Consider the following 13,849-nt stretch of genomic DNA (forward strand, 5'->3'; position numbering starts at 1 on the left):
GCGAAAGTAGACAATGGCCACAGTAGTCTTCTCCCTTAAGTAATATCAATAGTTATCATAATTATTTTACTCGGACTTATTGCGTTGTACATAACAGGTACATGTAACAGTTGCTAAACAGTAGTTAGATAGTTCTGTTCAAATGATCCAAGGACTCGGAATCAGTTTCAATCGCAATTCATTTTAAAGCAATTAAATATAAGATTTTTCATTTAATATTAAGATTAATTTTAAAATTAAAAATGTCTAGCTTAATTTAATTCTGTTTCAAATTGAAAACATTTCTACCAATTTAAATTTTCAGGGTTAAGTATAAAAAAACCATTTAAAAATATTGAATTTATTAAATTTACAATAAATGTTTTTTAAATTTAAAAAGCAGTTCGTACAATACTAACAATTCCTTAACGAAAATAATTTAAAATTAATATTAAAATTTTAAAAATATCCTGATTTAAGTCCTTTATATCTTTTCGTATGGGGTAATAATTTAAAATGTTAGAATAGAACAGTTAGAATAATTTGATTATTTGCGTATAAAATCAATCAAAAATTATAAGTTAAAACAACTTAACGGTACGAAATTAGTTAAAAACAGGGTTTTTACTATAGGATGACTCTTTTCGCGTATCTACAGGCGAAACGAGTCTTGAGGTCTAGATTCTAGAGTCGTCAACAATCTTCTCTATTGTTGCCTACTCTAGTAAAAACCTAGTTTTTAACTGATTTTATTCCGTAAATAAAGTTGTTTTGACTGATTTTTTTGATTGAACTAACAAATATTAGAGAGGTTAAACAGGACACTCTAGAAATTTGAACGATAACGTCGGGTATCAGGACGTTAACTTTTACTTTGACTGCTAAAGAAAACGTGTAAAGTTACAATATAATTTTAAAATATTTTAGAAATATGTGCTAAGTCCGGGTACAAGACGAAAATAAAAAAAATTTTAGCCAATACTAAAACGAGCCTTATGTATGGATTTGAGCATTGACTAAACAAAACCTATTTATTTCGTGTATCCTGCTTTAATATAAATGGGTTTCCGATTTCGCCTATGATATTCAAGGCTTAGGAGTATTTAAATTTCAATGAGTATTTACGATTGCTAAAACGCCAGTTGCTAGAATAGGAACAACCTGCCATAATGTCAGGTATGTTTATTAGGAAAAGGGGTGATTTAAATTTAGACAGAGGCTGATTGGGGTATAAATTATGTTAACCTTTTTTTCAATTTATTAAATATTGTATTTTTTAATAATTAATTTGTGTTAAGCTTAATGGATAATATTTTGCGTCGATGAGAAAATATGTCTTAAGCCTTACCGAGGTTTTGTTTTGTACACGCTAGCCATTTTCAAAAATTAAAATAATTGAAAAACATTGCTCCTATAAAGTGAATGTCCAACCAAGTTTACTTGGTTTGACTTGAGTATTGGCATCGTGCATACTTTACAACAGCTGAATATTTCAGCATAGAAACAATTACATTCAAAATTACACCTTTAGTTGACAGGAGTAAAAGCGAGTGGCTCAATGTTTTTCAAGCTTGAAACATATACATTGTAGTGGGATTCTTTGTCTGTAAACCAAGAGGTTTTTTTTTACTTAAGCGTCTAAAACGTGTTCTATCTCGTAGGCGAAAATGGGGTCAGCTTCAAATGAGTCGAAAACTCTGGAAAACGGTCCCCCCAAAAGCAGCCTTGCGTTCAAGAGACCCAGCATCGTTTTGCGTCGTTCCGAAGGTGACGAAATTAACGTTGATGACAACGACAAGACCATTTTTGATTACAGCAGCCAAGCTCTGTCGAAAAGCCGCAAAAATGTCTCGTCTTTAGAAAGCGCTCCCAGTAATGACCATGTGACGAGTCCTCTGAGTCCCGGCACTTTGCTGCAAATCTCCTCGAAACCGAGACGACGAGGAACGACCAGCGTCGTCTCAACGTCGGGCTCGGATTCCGAAGAAGGCACTACGGACATCACCGACATCTCATTGTCCGCCGCTGAAGAGATGGTCGGGGATAAACGCGCTAAGCTGGCCGGAGTTTCCGGAGCATTGTCATTCTTGTCCGCTCCTCCGTTAACCGTCTCTGTTCCGTCCGTGCCCGGAATTTCCACAATGAGTCGGTATGTATTACACCAAGTGTTGTTATTAAATCTACCCGGGATTATGAGAGATTTTCGACGGAGAATAGTTAAGCATCTTGAAGGCACGTTTTACTGAAAAAATAACCTGAAAAAACGTTCCGGGAGTATCGTACGAAGATGAAATTATAAAAAAAATTACTTTGAAAACATCTTTTTCGGTTTTTCTTGTCGAGGTTCAACTAAAAGTAACTGCGACGTGCGTAAATAAGTTTAAAGCAATTTATTTCTAAACGAAGTAAATATGGCATTCAACAAAGTATCGATTTCATAATTTCTTTTCAGGGAAGTTGAAAGGTATATTGAAGAGTGCATAGCCAATAGCCATTACCTGTCAATTAAACAAACATACTCTCAGCCCGACTATGTTGATCAACAGTGGTCGTGCAAGGTGTTTAAAAGAGGGAGTTTCAAAGCAAAATAATTAAATAAATTTCGGTCTAATTTGACCACTTCTCGTTAAAGACAGTACCCTTTTTCTTGGTGTATCAGTTAGTAATAGCAGAACTTATGTTATTGATTATTTTATTTTTTTTATGTACGCCCTAAAAATGAAACAGGTGCATTCGCCAGCCCGAGGCGGTTTTCCAAGAAAGTTCTTTTATCGGCAAATGGCTCCACCTAACATTGAAAACTTCCAAAATGAACTATCTTAATCTTTTTAGTTAATTAAATTAAGTCATAGTGCCGCTATTTTGTACAAACATAACTATTGCGGTTATTTAAAAGAGTGTACTGAATTCTCCTGGCGCTTACTCACAACAAGAAGAGTACCAAATAATTTTGTATTTTCTATATGACCAGTTAAAAGGTAGACCTACGTGGGTGTAGAATTTAAAAAAATATAGTACTATTAAATATATATTTCATATTAACTTAACTTTGAGATATCCTTTTTCACTGTAAATAAAAGTTTACATGTCTTAAATATTTACTAATAAATTAGTATATTTTACGTACTCAAAAGAAATCACTCTTGTAGCATTCTGTAGGGGGATTGTAGGATTATGGGATGAATTTTGCCAAATCACGTGGTATAATCAACGCTAGGTAAGCGATAATAGCGGCAATAGCCGCTCTCATGTTTTGTCGCTAAGCAATGTGATTTAATTAGCCTCTCCCTATTATTTCGTGAGAAACGAATTAATAAACAAGTTGGCAAGCCAAAATATACCTCTCCTCGGATTTGTTTATAATTCTCAGTTAAGCGTAACATGTATACCTGGTTCTGTGGTCGAACGCTCACCTGGCGGGCAGGAGGGCTCGGGTTCGAATCCCGCCCGATATTAACGCAAATTGAGAAAATTTATACTACACCCTATGTCAAAAAGAGGGCTCTTTTGGAAACTGCGAACGCAGTGATTACACTTTGCCCCGAAAATGCGTAAGCGTTCGCAGCCCAGACCCACAGACAGACACGGTGATTCATGGACAGTAAATTAAGAGGACAGGTTTTCGATACCCTTCCACGGTGCATTTTATTTCTCCCCGCCTATCAATCAGCTCGAGAGACTCCGACGGAGTCTTGCAAGGTCATTTGTACCACGTGATCTTAAAATTTCAAAATGGCAATCTAACGCGGTTGATATTGCTACGTAATTTTTTGCGCTTTATATTTTAGTAATTTTTAATTTTGGTTTTTTAATTCAATAAAAGCTATCAACTGATATTTAGTATATCATATTTAATCTATAAAAACCTTAAAGAACACCTTTTGGCGTAAAAATGTACTTCGTGTTTATCTTTTTTCTTTTTTCGAACAGTATCGTTCACTCTTAGCGACACTTGTTTTTTTTTGTCAAATAATCTTGGACGACTCCCTTAGTGTGATTGGTTTACTTGGGCTAAAAACGAGACTTTTTACCGATCCTCTAAAATCTACTATCCATGGGTGATTGTAAAACCCTTCCTATAGGGGACATAGTACCCTGGGAGAGGTAAAAATAGTGGGAGCCGGCGAAGCTACATGTTTCAAGCAAAGACTATATATACGCTTCGCTTACTAGACAGGCGTGTTCCTAGGAAAAACCTGTTAACACCTCTGTAGCACTGTAAAAGCTGGGTTAATATTTGGACCCACGGCTAGAGGCGCCACTAGTAACACAGCTCAAGCTAGGGGAGAATTTTGCCCAGCGTCGAGATGGAGCCACAATCGGTATGCAAGTTGAGCCATAGAACACGCCTGTCTAGTAAGCGAAGCGTATATATAGTCTTTGGTTTCAAGTGAATAGCGTAACGAAATAGTTATTTTCAGCTGGGACGAAACGTACACGGACAAAGACCGGGCAGCAGCGGTGGCTGTAGGAAGCAAAGACATTAAAGTCAGCCTTCTCTTGAAACGCAAAGAAGAAATTCGTCGAATGATGCCCGAGGAGAAAGGAGCCAGGGTCTTTTACGGACAGGGCGTCTTTCAGCACAAGCGACACGGACCTGGACCTAGGGCCACTAAGTACTTCGATACTGTAATTACTATATGCTTCTTATCTAAATAGTCACGTAGAACAGAATCATATGAAATCATTTTTAGTGGTGGATTGACTACCAACCTTGCCTCTAGGCTTGAGTTCTATTAAATTCCACCCTAGCCATAGAAATTGAAATGAGACTAGAACCACTGCGTTATCCGATAGTCTCAAGGAAAACGGGCAAGCTAGAAGGCTGCCATGAGAGCGGAATCGCTGCTTATCCTCGCAGGAATGCGTCATCTATAAAAAAAAAACTTTAAATTTTTTGAAATAGATGGCGTGCTTCCCCAAAGAATACTGGCGACACCACTCTCATGGCAGCCTTCTAACTCGTACATCTCAACACAATCTAATCGTGCTTCTAGTCTCATTTTTATTTCTATGATCCTAACCTTGCTCTAGCCTCGTTTGCAATTCCACCACTTTCGGGCTCTTCGGCTTAAGCTCACACAGCCTATTCGTTAATCCACTACTGGATTTAAAGATTTATATATTTGTATTTGTATTTATTTATTTATTTATTTATTTATTCATATATATTTATATATATAAGTAAAAATTATGATTAACTTCGTTAAATTTGCATATTTAAGAAGATGAATGTTTATTTACAATGATGTGTCTAACCGGTTTCGAAACGCTTCGCATTTCATCCTCAGAGAAGTTAGACATTCAAATAATAAAATATATCGATTTTAGAATTTAGAATTTCAATAGCTAAATTCTAAAGAATTTCAAAAGCTTCATTCTATAGAAATTCAAGACTTTCATTCTACAGAATTTCAATATCTAGATTCTATAGAATTTATACAATGAAATTTTATAGAATTTAAAGATTGATGTTTTACAAAATTTATTTATTGAAATTTTATAGAATTTATACATTCACATTTTATAGAATATATGCATTGAAATTTTATAAAATTAAAAAAAATTAAATTTTATAGTATTTAATCATTGAAATTATATAGAATTGAAGCATTGAAATTTTATATAAATAAAACATGGAAATTTAATAGAATTTATGCAATGAAATTTTATAGAATTTTTACATTGACATTTTATAGAATTTATGCATTCAAATTTTAAACAATAAGAACATAGAAAATTCTAAAGAAAAATCGTGTTTGTTTTTCGACCAATTCTTGATATCTTTAATCGTATCGTAGTAACTGCTAGAAACTACGCACTGCGCATATTTTAAGATGTCTTTGTTTTTCTTGAAGGCGCTATCCATGCAACCACATAGCAATTTGTGCTACTTGGCCAGATCTCGTTGCTACTTGGAATCGGGAAACCCTCGCCAAGCGTTGGAAGACGCCAACATCGTTCTTTCAACGGATTCTAACTGTTCAAAAGTACAAATAAGCTAATATAGGTGTGCTCGCGTGGCCCTTTTTCAAGCCTTCAAATAAGAGACGAGATGAAAGTGACAGGCTCTGACGACGACGTCACTAAAACATTCGATTAGCGCCTCAGGCGTAATAAAGAATGCTAAAAAATATATCAAAAATACATTGCTTGGGTACGGCCAAAGTCAGTGCAAATATAGTCCGAGGACATAAAACAACTTCTTAAAATCGTGATGTCGGTGACAGACCCTTGAAACATTCGATTAGCGCCTCAGGTGTAATAAAGAATGCTAAAAAATATATCAAAAATACATTGCTTGGGTACGGCCAAAGTCAGTGCAAATATAGTCCGAGGACATAAAACAACTTCTTAAAATCGTGACGTCGGTGACAGACCCTTGAAACATTCGATTAGCGCCTCAGGCGTAATAAAGAATGCTAAAAAATTTATCAAAAATACATTGCTTGGGTACGGCCAAAGTCAGTGCAAATATAGTCCGAGGACATAAAACAACTTCTTAAAATCGTGACGTCGGTGACAGACCCTTGAAACATAAAGGCAAAAATTTTACCATTTCAAATCAAGCTTGAGCACCCCTTGCAAATATCGCGCTTATCGAGATATTTAAATAATCTAACCTAAATATGCCCACTTAGGCTCTGGGACTGATCGCAGAATCTTTCTTTCAATTGGGAGATTTCGAGGTGGCTCTGCTTCATTATCAAAGAGCGCTCTCCAGACGACCAGACGAGGAGTCCTTCAAATTTGGCGTGGCCAAATGCAAAAGAGCCATCTTTAACGCAATACCAAGTAAATTATTGAACTAATAAACTACTGGACCTTAATCAGAAGTTTTGTTTTATTTGGTATTTCCTGCCAGTGCTCCTACTAGAGTTAAAATAATTAAAGAAAAAGATAAAACTTCGTTAAATTTGCATATATATTTACAATTAAAAAGGCCTAGGCCTAGTGTCTGACAAGTTTCGATCAGCTTTGCCGATCATCTTCAGAGACTAGAGTTTTTTTTTTATTCAAGGAAGAAAGGGCTGATTTGAGTCTGAGAAGACCGCGAGCCCGGCGAAACACCATCTGATTAAGCAGGGCGAGATATGTGTAACGGCCACGCCAACGGGGGGATACGTGGGGACAGGGGTGGGGACACCCGTGGCGGAAGTATTCCGACCACCCGTTGGGGAATTGGTAGTCGTCCTCACACGACCATCCACAAACTCTGCCTGCCGGACGCCTGGGATTACAGGAGTGAGCCACTACTCCCGGCAGAGACTAGAGTTGTTAATTTTCCAGAAAAATAAAATGCGGTAAAATTTCTAGAAAATATTCCGCAAATCGCAAAAAAATTTAAACAAAAATTCCTTTTTAAGGGCTTTTAATGTTTTTAACTTTTTATCGATATAAAATGTATACTAACAGTAAACATACTATAAAAAGTTAAAAGTGTTACATTGTTAATCAGATTAAACTATATGAAAAGAGACTTAAAATGGTTTTAAAATTCACATTTTATTTATTTAAAAAATCCTACGTTTCGGTGGAACCGTTCCTCCTTCTTCAGGGATTTTTACAAGTAGGAATTGTTTTAATAAAAAAATTGTGAATTTTAAAACCGTTTTAAGTCTCTTTTCATTAAGTTTTTCACAATGTGCTTCTCTTCACTTCAGATTAAACTAGTCTAGAGGTTTAGTTTTACTTTTAGATTCGTAAAAAATGAGGTGAAAATGACGCTTCATTTAAATTAGCAAACAATATATTAGACTAATCATGGAATGAAAACTTTTTTTTATTTTTTCGGAAAGATACGGAAAATAATCTTGAAAAAAGGCCTCGGTTATTTTCCGGAAAATTTGGTGACTTGCAACACTAGCTCCTACTGTTAGCACTGGGACAAAGTTTGTGCGTAAAAAAACTTAGATGTCGTGTTTATCGTACGGGTAAAAATCATTTTAATATCAGACACCCCTACAAGTGGTGCTACTATTCAAGCACCTAGCGCACACACCTTATTCTTGTCCAATATTTTATTTGTGCAACCTTAAATATTCTTTAAATTCTACCAAAATGTATGTCGTTTTTTTGAATATCACTTGCTTACTAGAAAATCTGAGTTAAGACTTAAGTTTAAAATTGCCGAAAACATGCCCCTAACTCTGGGAATATTATTGTCACAACGCGGATTATTTTTTCAGCTTTTCCGAAATGTATTCAGTCCGGCTTGGGAGCTTCTAAATCTTTTATGATTTTGCACTCCATGTTTAGTTTTTCGAATCACTTTTTACCCAACGCACTACTACTTTATATAGTTTAGAATTATACTTGTAAAGTATGAGGCGTCGAGGGATTGGGAATAAAACTGAAAAAATTATAAATTTATTCCTTCTCCCTAAGTGTTCATTATTGGTAAAATGTTATGCTTAAGTGTTAATATGTGCTGTGAGCACATGATCACACGAGTTACCGATTAAACAATTTATACCCTAATACAATTTGTCTCTGAAAATTCTAGTTACCTATAGAGACGTCTTTTAAAAGTTTAAGGTTTTCTATTAAAATATCTGTTAATGGCTAAAATAGTCAAATTTTTATCGATTTTTAAAAGACTCCTAAAAATATTCTTAAGATTTTATATAGAAAGGTTTTGTAAGGGATATGATTAAGCCCTACTTCTTATACGATAAGATACTGTTATTAATCATATTTTAACAGACAAAGCTATGCTGACAATTAAATAATGCTTTACGCTACTAACATTTTTGGTATTTACTATTTTTAACTAAATGAATAATGTATTTACTTAAGGAGGTAAAACCAATGAAAAGAAAAACCACCAAAGGTCAAAAAGTGCTCCAGTGAGGAAAAAGGAGTTGCAATTGGGAGAGGGACTGGTGTCTTCCACGAAATCCATTGACAGTGACGTCAATTACCTCTCCAACTTATTAAAAGCAAAAGGTCATAACAATAAAGAAAATTTATACCCCAACTATGCTGAAGATGGGGCTATACATGACGCTACACAACACCAGGGGGCTTTCTTGCTTCTATTGAATAATGGCGCGCGACGCACGCTCGGTGACTCATTTCTCTTAAAACGTGCCACCGAGCATGCCGTTTTAAAATTAAAGCGTAAAATGACCTTTACTTTGGCGCAGTGCCATCTTTAGCATATTCCGAGCATAAGTTTTTTACATTATCTTGAGTTACCATAATTTAATTTGGGTAAAAATATTAATGAGCATTTTTTTATCAATTTGCAGCAATTATAAATGAAAGAAACAATACGAGCGAACAAGTTCTTCAAATCGCGGAGGAAACTTTGATTTATCTTGACAAACGAAGATCTTTTTGGTATTTTCAAGATCCACAGCGCACTAATATCACCGCGTCAAAGCCAAAACCTAAAACTAAATCTAAACCAACCAAGAAGAAAAAGAAAATTAAAAGCGATAAAGAATTGCAAAAATAAACAAAAAAATAATTGTTTCTTAAGCTTCAAATATAGTTAGTACCATAATAACAAACACAATTATCATTAGAGTAATTCTTTAGTTGTAAACTTGTAAAAAAGGGATTCAATAACTTTCGACTCAGATTAGGTGACTATGGCAGTGGCTGAATAAAAGGTTCGATACCATGTACAAAAAAACGTTGGTTGGTTTTATAAATAAATACTACCGTATTGTAAATTATATCATTTAAAATATTATTTTACACTATTTTTGTAAAAATTAATATTTTATATTTAAAATCTTTATTTTAAAAAGAAACTGCTACTAGATGGCTTTTTAAATTATATTTAAATTGTAATAAATCTTTGAAGTAACAGTTTATTTTAAAAATAATATTTTAAATATTTACAAACTATAAAATCAAAAGAAAACATTTATGATAAAATATAATAAGTATTAAATAAATATTTTATATTATAAACAATAAAGATTTTAATATTGTAAATAAAGTTTTTTCTGAGCGTTTTTGGTAAGCCTTCAGGTAATTTAAAATGTACTTGCTGTACCCCATGGTACTAAATACGTTAAACATAAAAACTAATTATATCTAAATTTTAAATTGTTTGAAAATTCTAAAAGTAATTAAAATAAAATGTGTAGACCTAATTTTTTTCAACATATCTCTGTAGCTAAATCACATTATTATCAACAAAATTTAAGTCGATACGGTGAGATCGCATTTGCATATTATTATTACTACAATTAACTCTGGTACGAAAATAAAGGGAACCAATTTTTTATACTAAATATATTTCTTAGTTGTTTAACAAACAATTTGAAATGTCTTTGACATGACTAAGTCTTGAAGTACTATTTTTCCAAAAACTATAAATTTTAAATTATCTTAGGAATGATATTTCAAACTATTTAAAAACTCTTTTTAAGTAAACATTTCTTTATAATAATGCCAGATTTATTCACCGGACCGAGTAAACCATAAAAACCATATTAGATAAGATAACAATTTACTTCACAAAGGATTTTTTCGAACTGTTGTAAAACTAATGTTTAGAGAACCAATATTTCTACAAGTAGAGTCCGTTTAAGGGGGAAGAATACCGTAAAAGCCTCTTTTTCGTTCAAGTTGAACGTTTCTGTTTTAACAATTACATAATTGAATTATTTTTCCTTATTAGGCTGAACCTTCCTCTAGTGCCTAAAATAATTTTGATAATTATGATATTAATAGCCCAACTTGTTTAGCTCAGGGGGTCCGAATTGAAACGTAATAACTTAATAACTTTTAATCTTAAAATTGTCAAAATTATTTTAATCACTAAAAAAGAGGCTGTTTTACACATAAATATTAATTTTATAAGTTAAAATACAAAATTAAAAGTGTTCAGCTTGAAATAACGCGAAAGTAGAGAATGACCACTGTAGTCTTCCCCCTTTAATGTACCATTTATCAAAAACCAAATGTTTCTAAAAGCACGGAAAAACAATGAGGGAGCCACGTACATTTTATTAACTCAATAGATTCAACCCTACTAAATTATTGACGCTATTTCCCTTATTTAGAACGTGACTGCTCTAACAGCGACATCATGTGGTACGATTAATCATAAATCAATGAAATGATCTGCAAATAAATTATAAATATTTTAACCATTTTAAAACCTTTTTTTGCTTATGATCCAATAGTTGATAATTAATTCATTATAATAATATACTAGTAATAATTTATTGAGAACTTTAAGTTCAGGTTATTGATCGATTTTCGAATTTAATTTAAATTTATTAGTTAAGCAATTAGTTAGTTTTAATAGTTTGTCTCTTAAAAATTGAATTTACGCTTTTTATAAACATAAATATAATTCATAATGATACTAATGAGTAGATGGCACTAAAAGCCTAACACTTATTCGATCGATTGAGGACCATTTCAAGCACAAAAAATATATTTCCACTTGGATATTGCCCTGATAAGGTAGTTTTTGTGAAAAGGGTCAAAACCGAATGAACTTTAAAATGTGTATCATTATTTATCCGTTTAATGTCAGTTATAAAACTGAAAAGCCATTTATTTTTACCTTGGCGAACCGAAATTGATCCAAATGGAAACTTAGGTGGTCGAAAATCGATTGGCAATAAAAGAGTTGATTAGAAATAACAAAAAAAGATACATTAAGTTTAATAGATTGCTTATGAAAATATATTGATTTACACGTAGCTATGACAACGAATGTGACCCTAGACTAAGTTCGAAATTTATACAAGATTTATATTACTTTTGGAAAAAAATAAAGTGATTTCCTACGACTTTTAGGTACAAACGTATGGCTTTCAATCTTTTCTATAGACTTCCTGAAAATCCTATACACATTCGGTAGAAATTAGAAAATTTTCTATATTTTTCAGTCCGAAGAAAGTCCAAGGTTGTGTACAGCAATTAGAATGCTCCATAAAACTTTTAAACAAAAATTAAAATTTTATAATTGTTAATACAATTTTTTATAAATAAAAATGTTTGTGCTTTTTTATTAGGATTTTTACAAACTTTTTAAAAAAGGTTTATAGATTTTTTTACAGATCAGATTATCTAGTACAATTATTTCAAATCCAAAGAAATTAAATGCCAAAGCCTAAATTAGGTTTCCTAAATGGGCTATCGTCAATGTTGGTTACGATTACGAACGTTACAAAAGAGGCATCCTTTGCATTTTATTCACTGCTAGTTTCATTATTTCGACTTTCGTATTGAATTAACTTAAATTAATATTGATTTCTTTAAAGTTAATGAAACAGGAATTAACACGGAATTCTCCATTTAATGACAATGCAGTTAGCTAATTATTATTCGATAACATATCTTCAGTAATTGGAGCGAAGCGATTTGATTAAATGTTTGGAGTAGATAACAATTACTAAACGCAAGCTGGGAATCCAAAGCTGTAGGATAGGTTTCAATGCTGTTATGCGTAATCTGATTAACCGTTGGATTGTTGATTCGCATCTTGATAGAAGGTTTAATTAACGTTAAATCTCCTACACCTCTTCAAGTTTATCTCCAAGCTCATTATTGGCCATTTTTATCAACGCTCAGATTTGTTTTATAAATCGCTGCGTTGATTTAGTTTTAGAGCGAAATTCATTTAAGTGTCAAAAGAATCTTTTTAGAAAAAAATATGGTACTACGGTTTTTAATTGTAGCAATGTAATTCAAATTAAGATATGTTGGATATGTTGAAAAATATAGTTGGAAATTTGAAAAATATAGTTGGAAATTTGAAAAATAGAGTTGGGAATTTAAAAATAAGGTTAGAAATTTTAAAAATAATGTTTAATGTTTGAAAAAATATCTTGGAAATTTAAAATAATGTTTAATATTTGGAAAACCACCTTGGAAATTTGAAAATATAGTTCAAAATTTGAAAATATCGGTGTAAATTGTTAAATATTTTATGGAAATTTGGAAAAAATTATTTCGAAAATTAAAATATTTAATTTTGAAAAAATTAATATTTATTTTGAAAAATGGAACAATTATTTTGAAAACTTGAATGTTTTTTGGAAAATTTTAAATATGACAAATATTGTGTGAAATTTGAGATAGAATGTTGAAAATTTGACAAATATGGTTGGGAAAAGTTATGGCGGTTATTTGACAATTATGTTTAAAAATACGTTGCACATTCTAAAATTAGTATAGGAAGTTTTAGGACCATGATGGAAATTTCCAAACCACGTTGGAAATTTAAAAATTATGTTTGATTTTTAAAAATATTGATGTTAATTAAACCTCAGCTTGAAAATGTGAAAAATGGTCTTAGAAGTTTAAAAAAATTACCTTGGAAATTTGAATAATTATTTTAGAGAATTTAAAAATTATTTCGAAAATGACATTTGAAAATTATTTTGGGTATTTGAAATATCATGTCGAAAATTTTACAAATATTGATAAAAGGTTTAAAAGACGTGTTGGAAATTTGAAAAAAAATTGTAAATTTAAAAAAAATTAGAAATTTAAAAAAATTAGAAATTTAAAAAAATTAGTAATTTAAAAAAAAAATTAAAAAATTATAAATTTAAAAAAATTAGAAATTTAAAAAAATTATAAATTTAAAAAAATTAGAAATTTAAAAAATTAGAAATTTAAAAAAATTAGAAATTTAAAAAAATTAGAAATTTAAAAAAATTAGAAATTTAAAAAAATTAGAAATTTAAAAAATTATAAATTTAAAAAAATTAGAAATTTAAAAAAAATTAGAAATTTAAAAAAATTAGAAATTTAAAAAAATTAGAAATTTAAAAAAATTAGAAATTTAAAAAAATTAGAAATTTAAAAAAATTAGAAATTTAAAAAAATTAGAAATTTAAAAAAATTAGAAATTTAAAAAAATTAGAAATTTAAAAAAATTAGA

Source organism: Leiobunum rupestre, chromosome 2 (genome assembly GCF_980474605.1).
Source record: "Leiobunum rupestre chromosome 2, qqLeiRupe1.1.hap1, whole genome shotgun sequence".
NCBI lineage: Eukaryota > Metazoa > Arthropoda > Arachnida > Opiliones > Sclerosomatidae > Leiobunum > Leiobunum rupestre.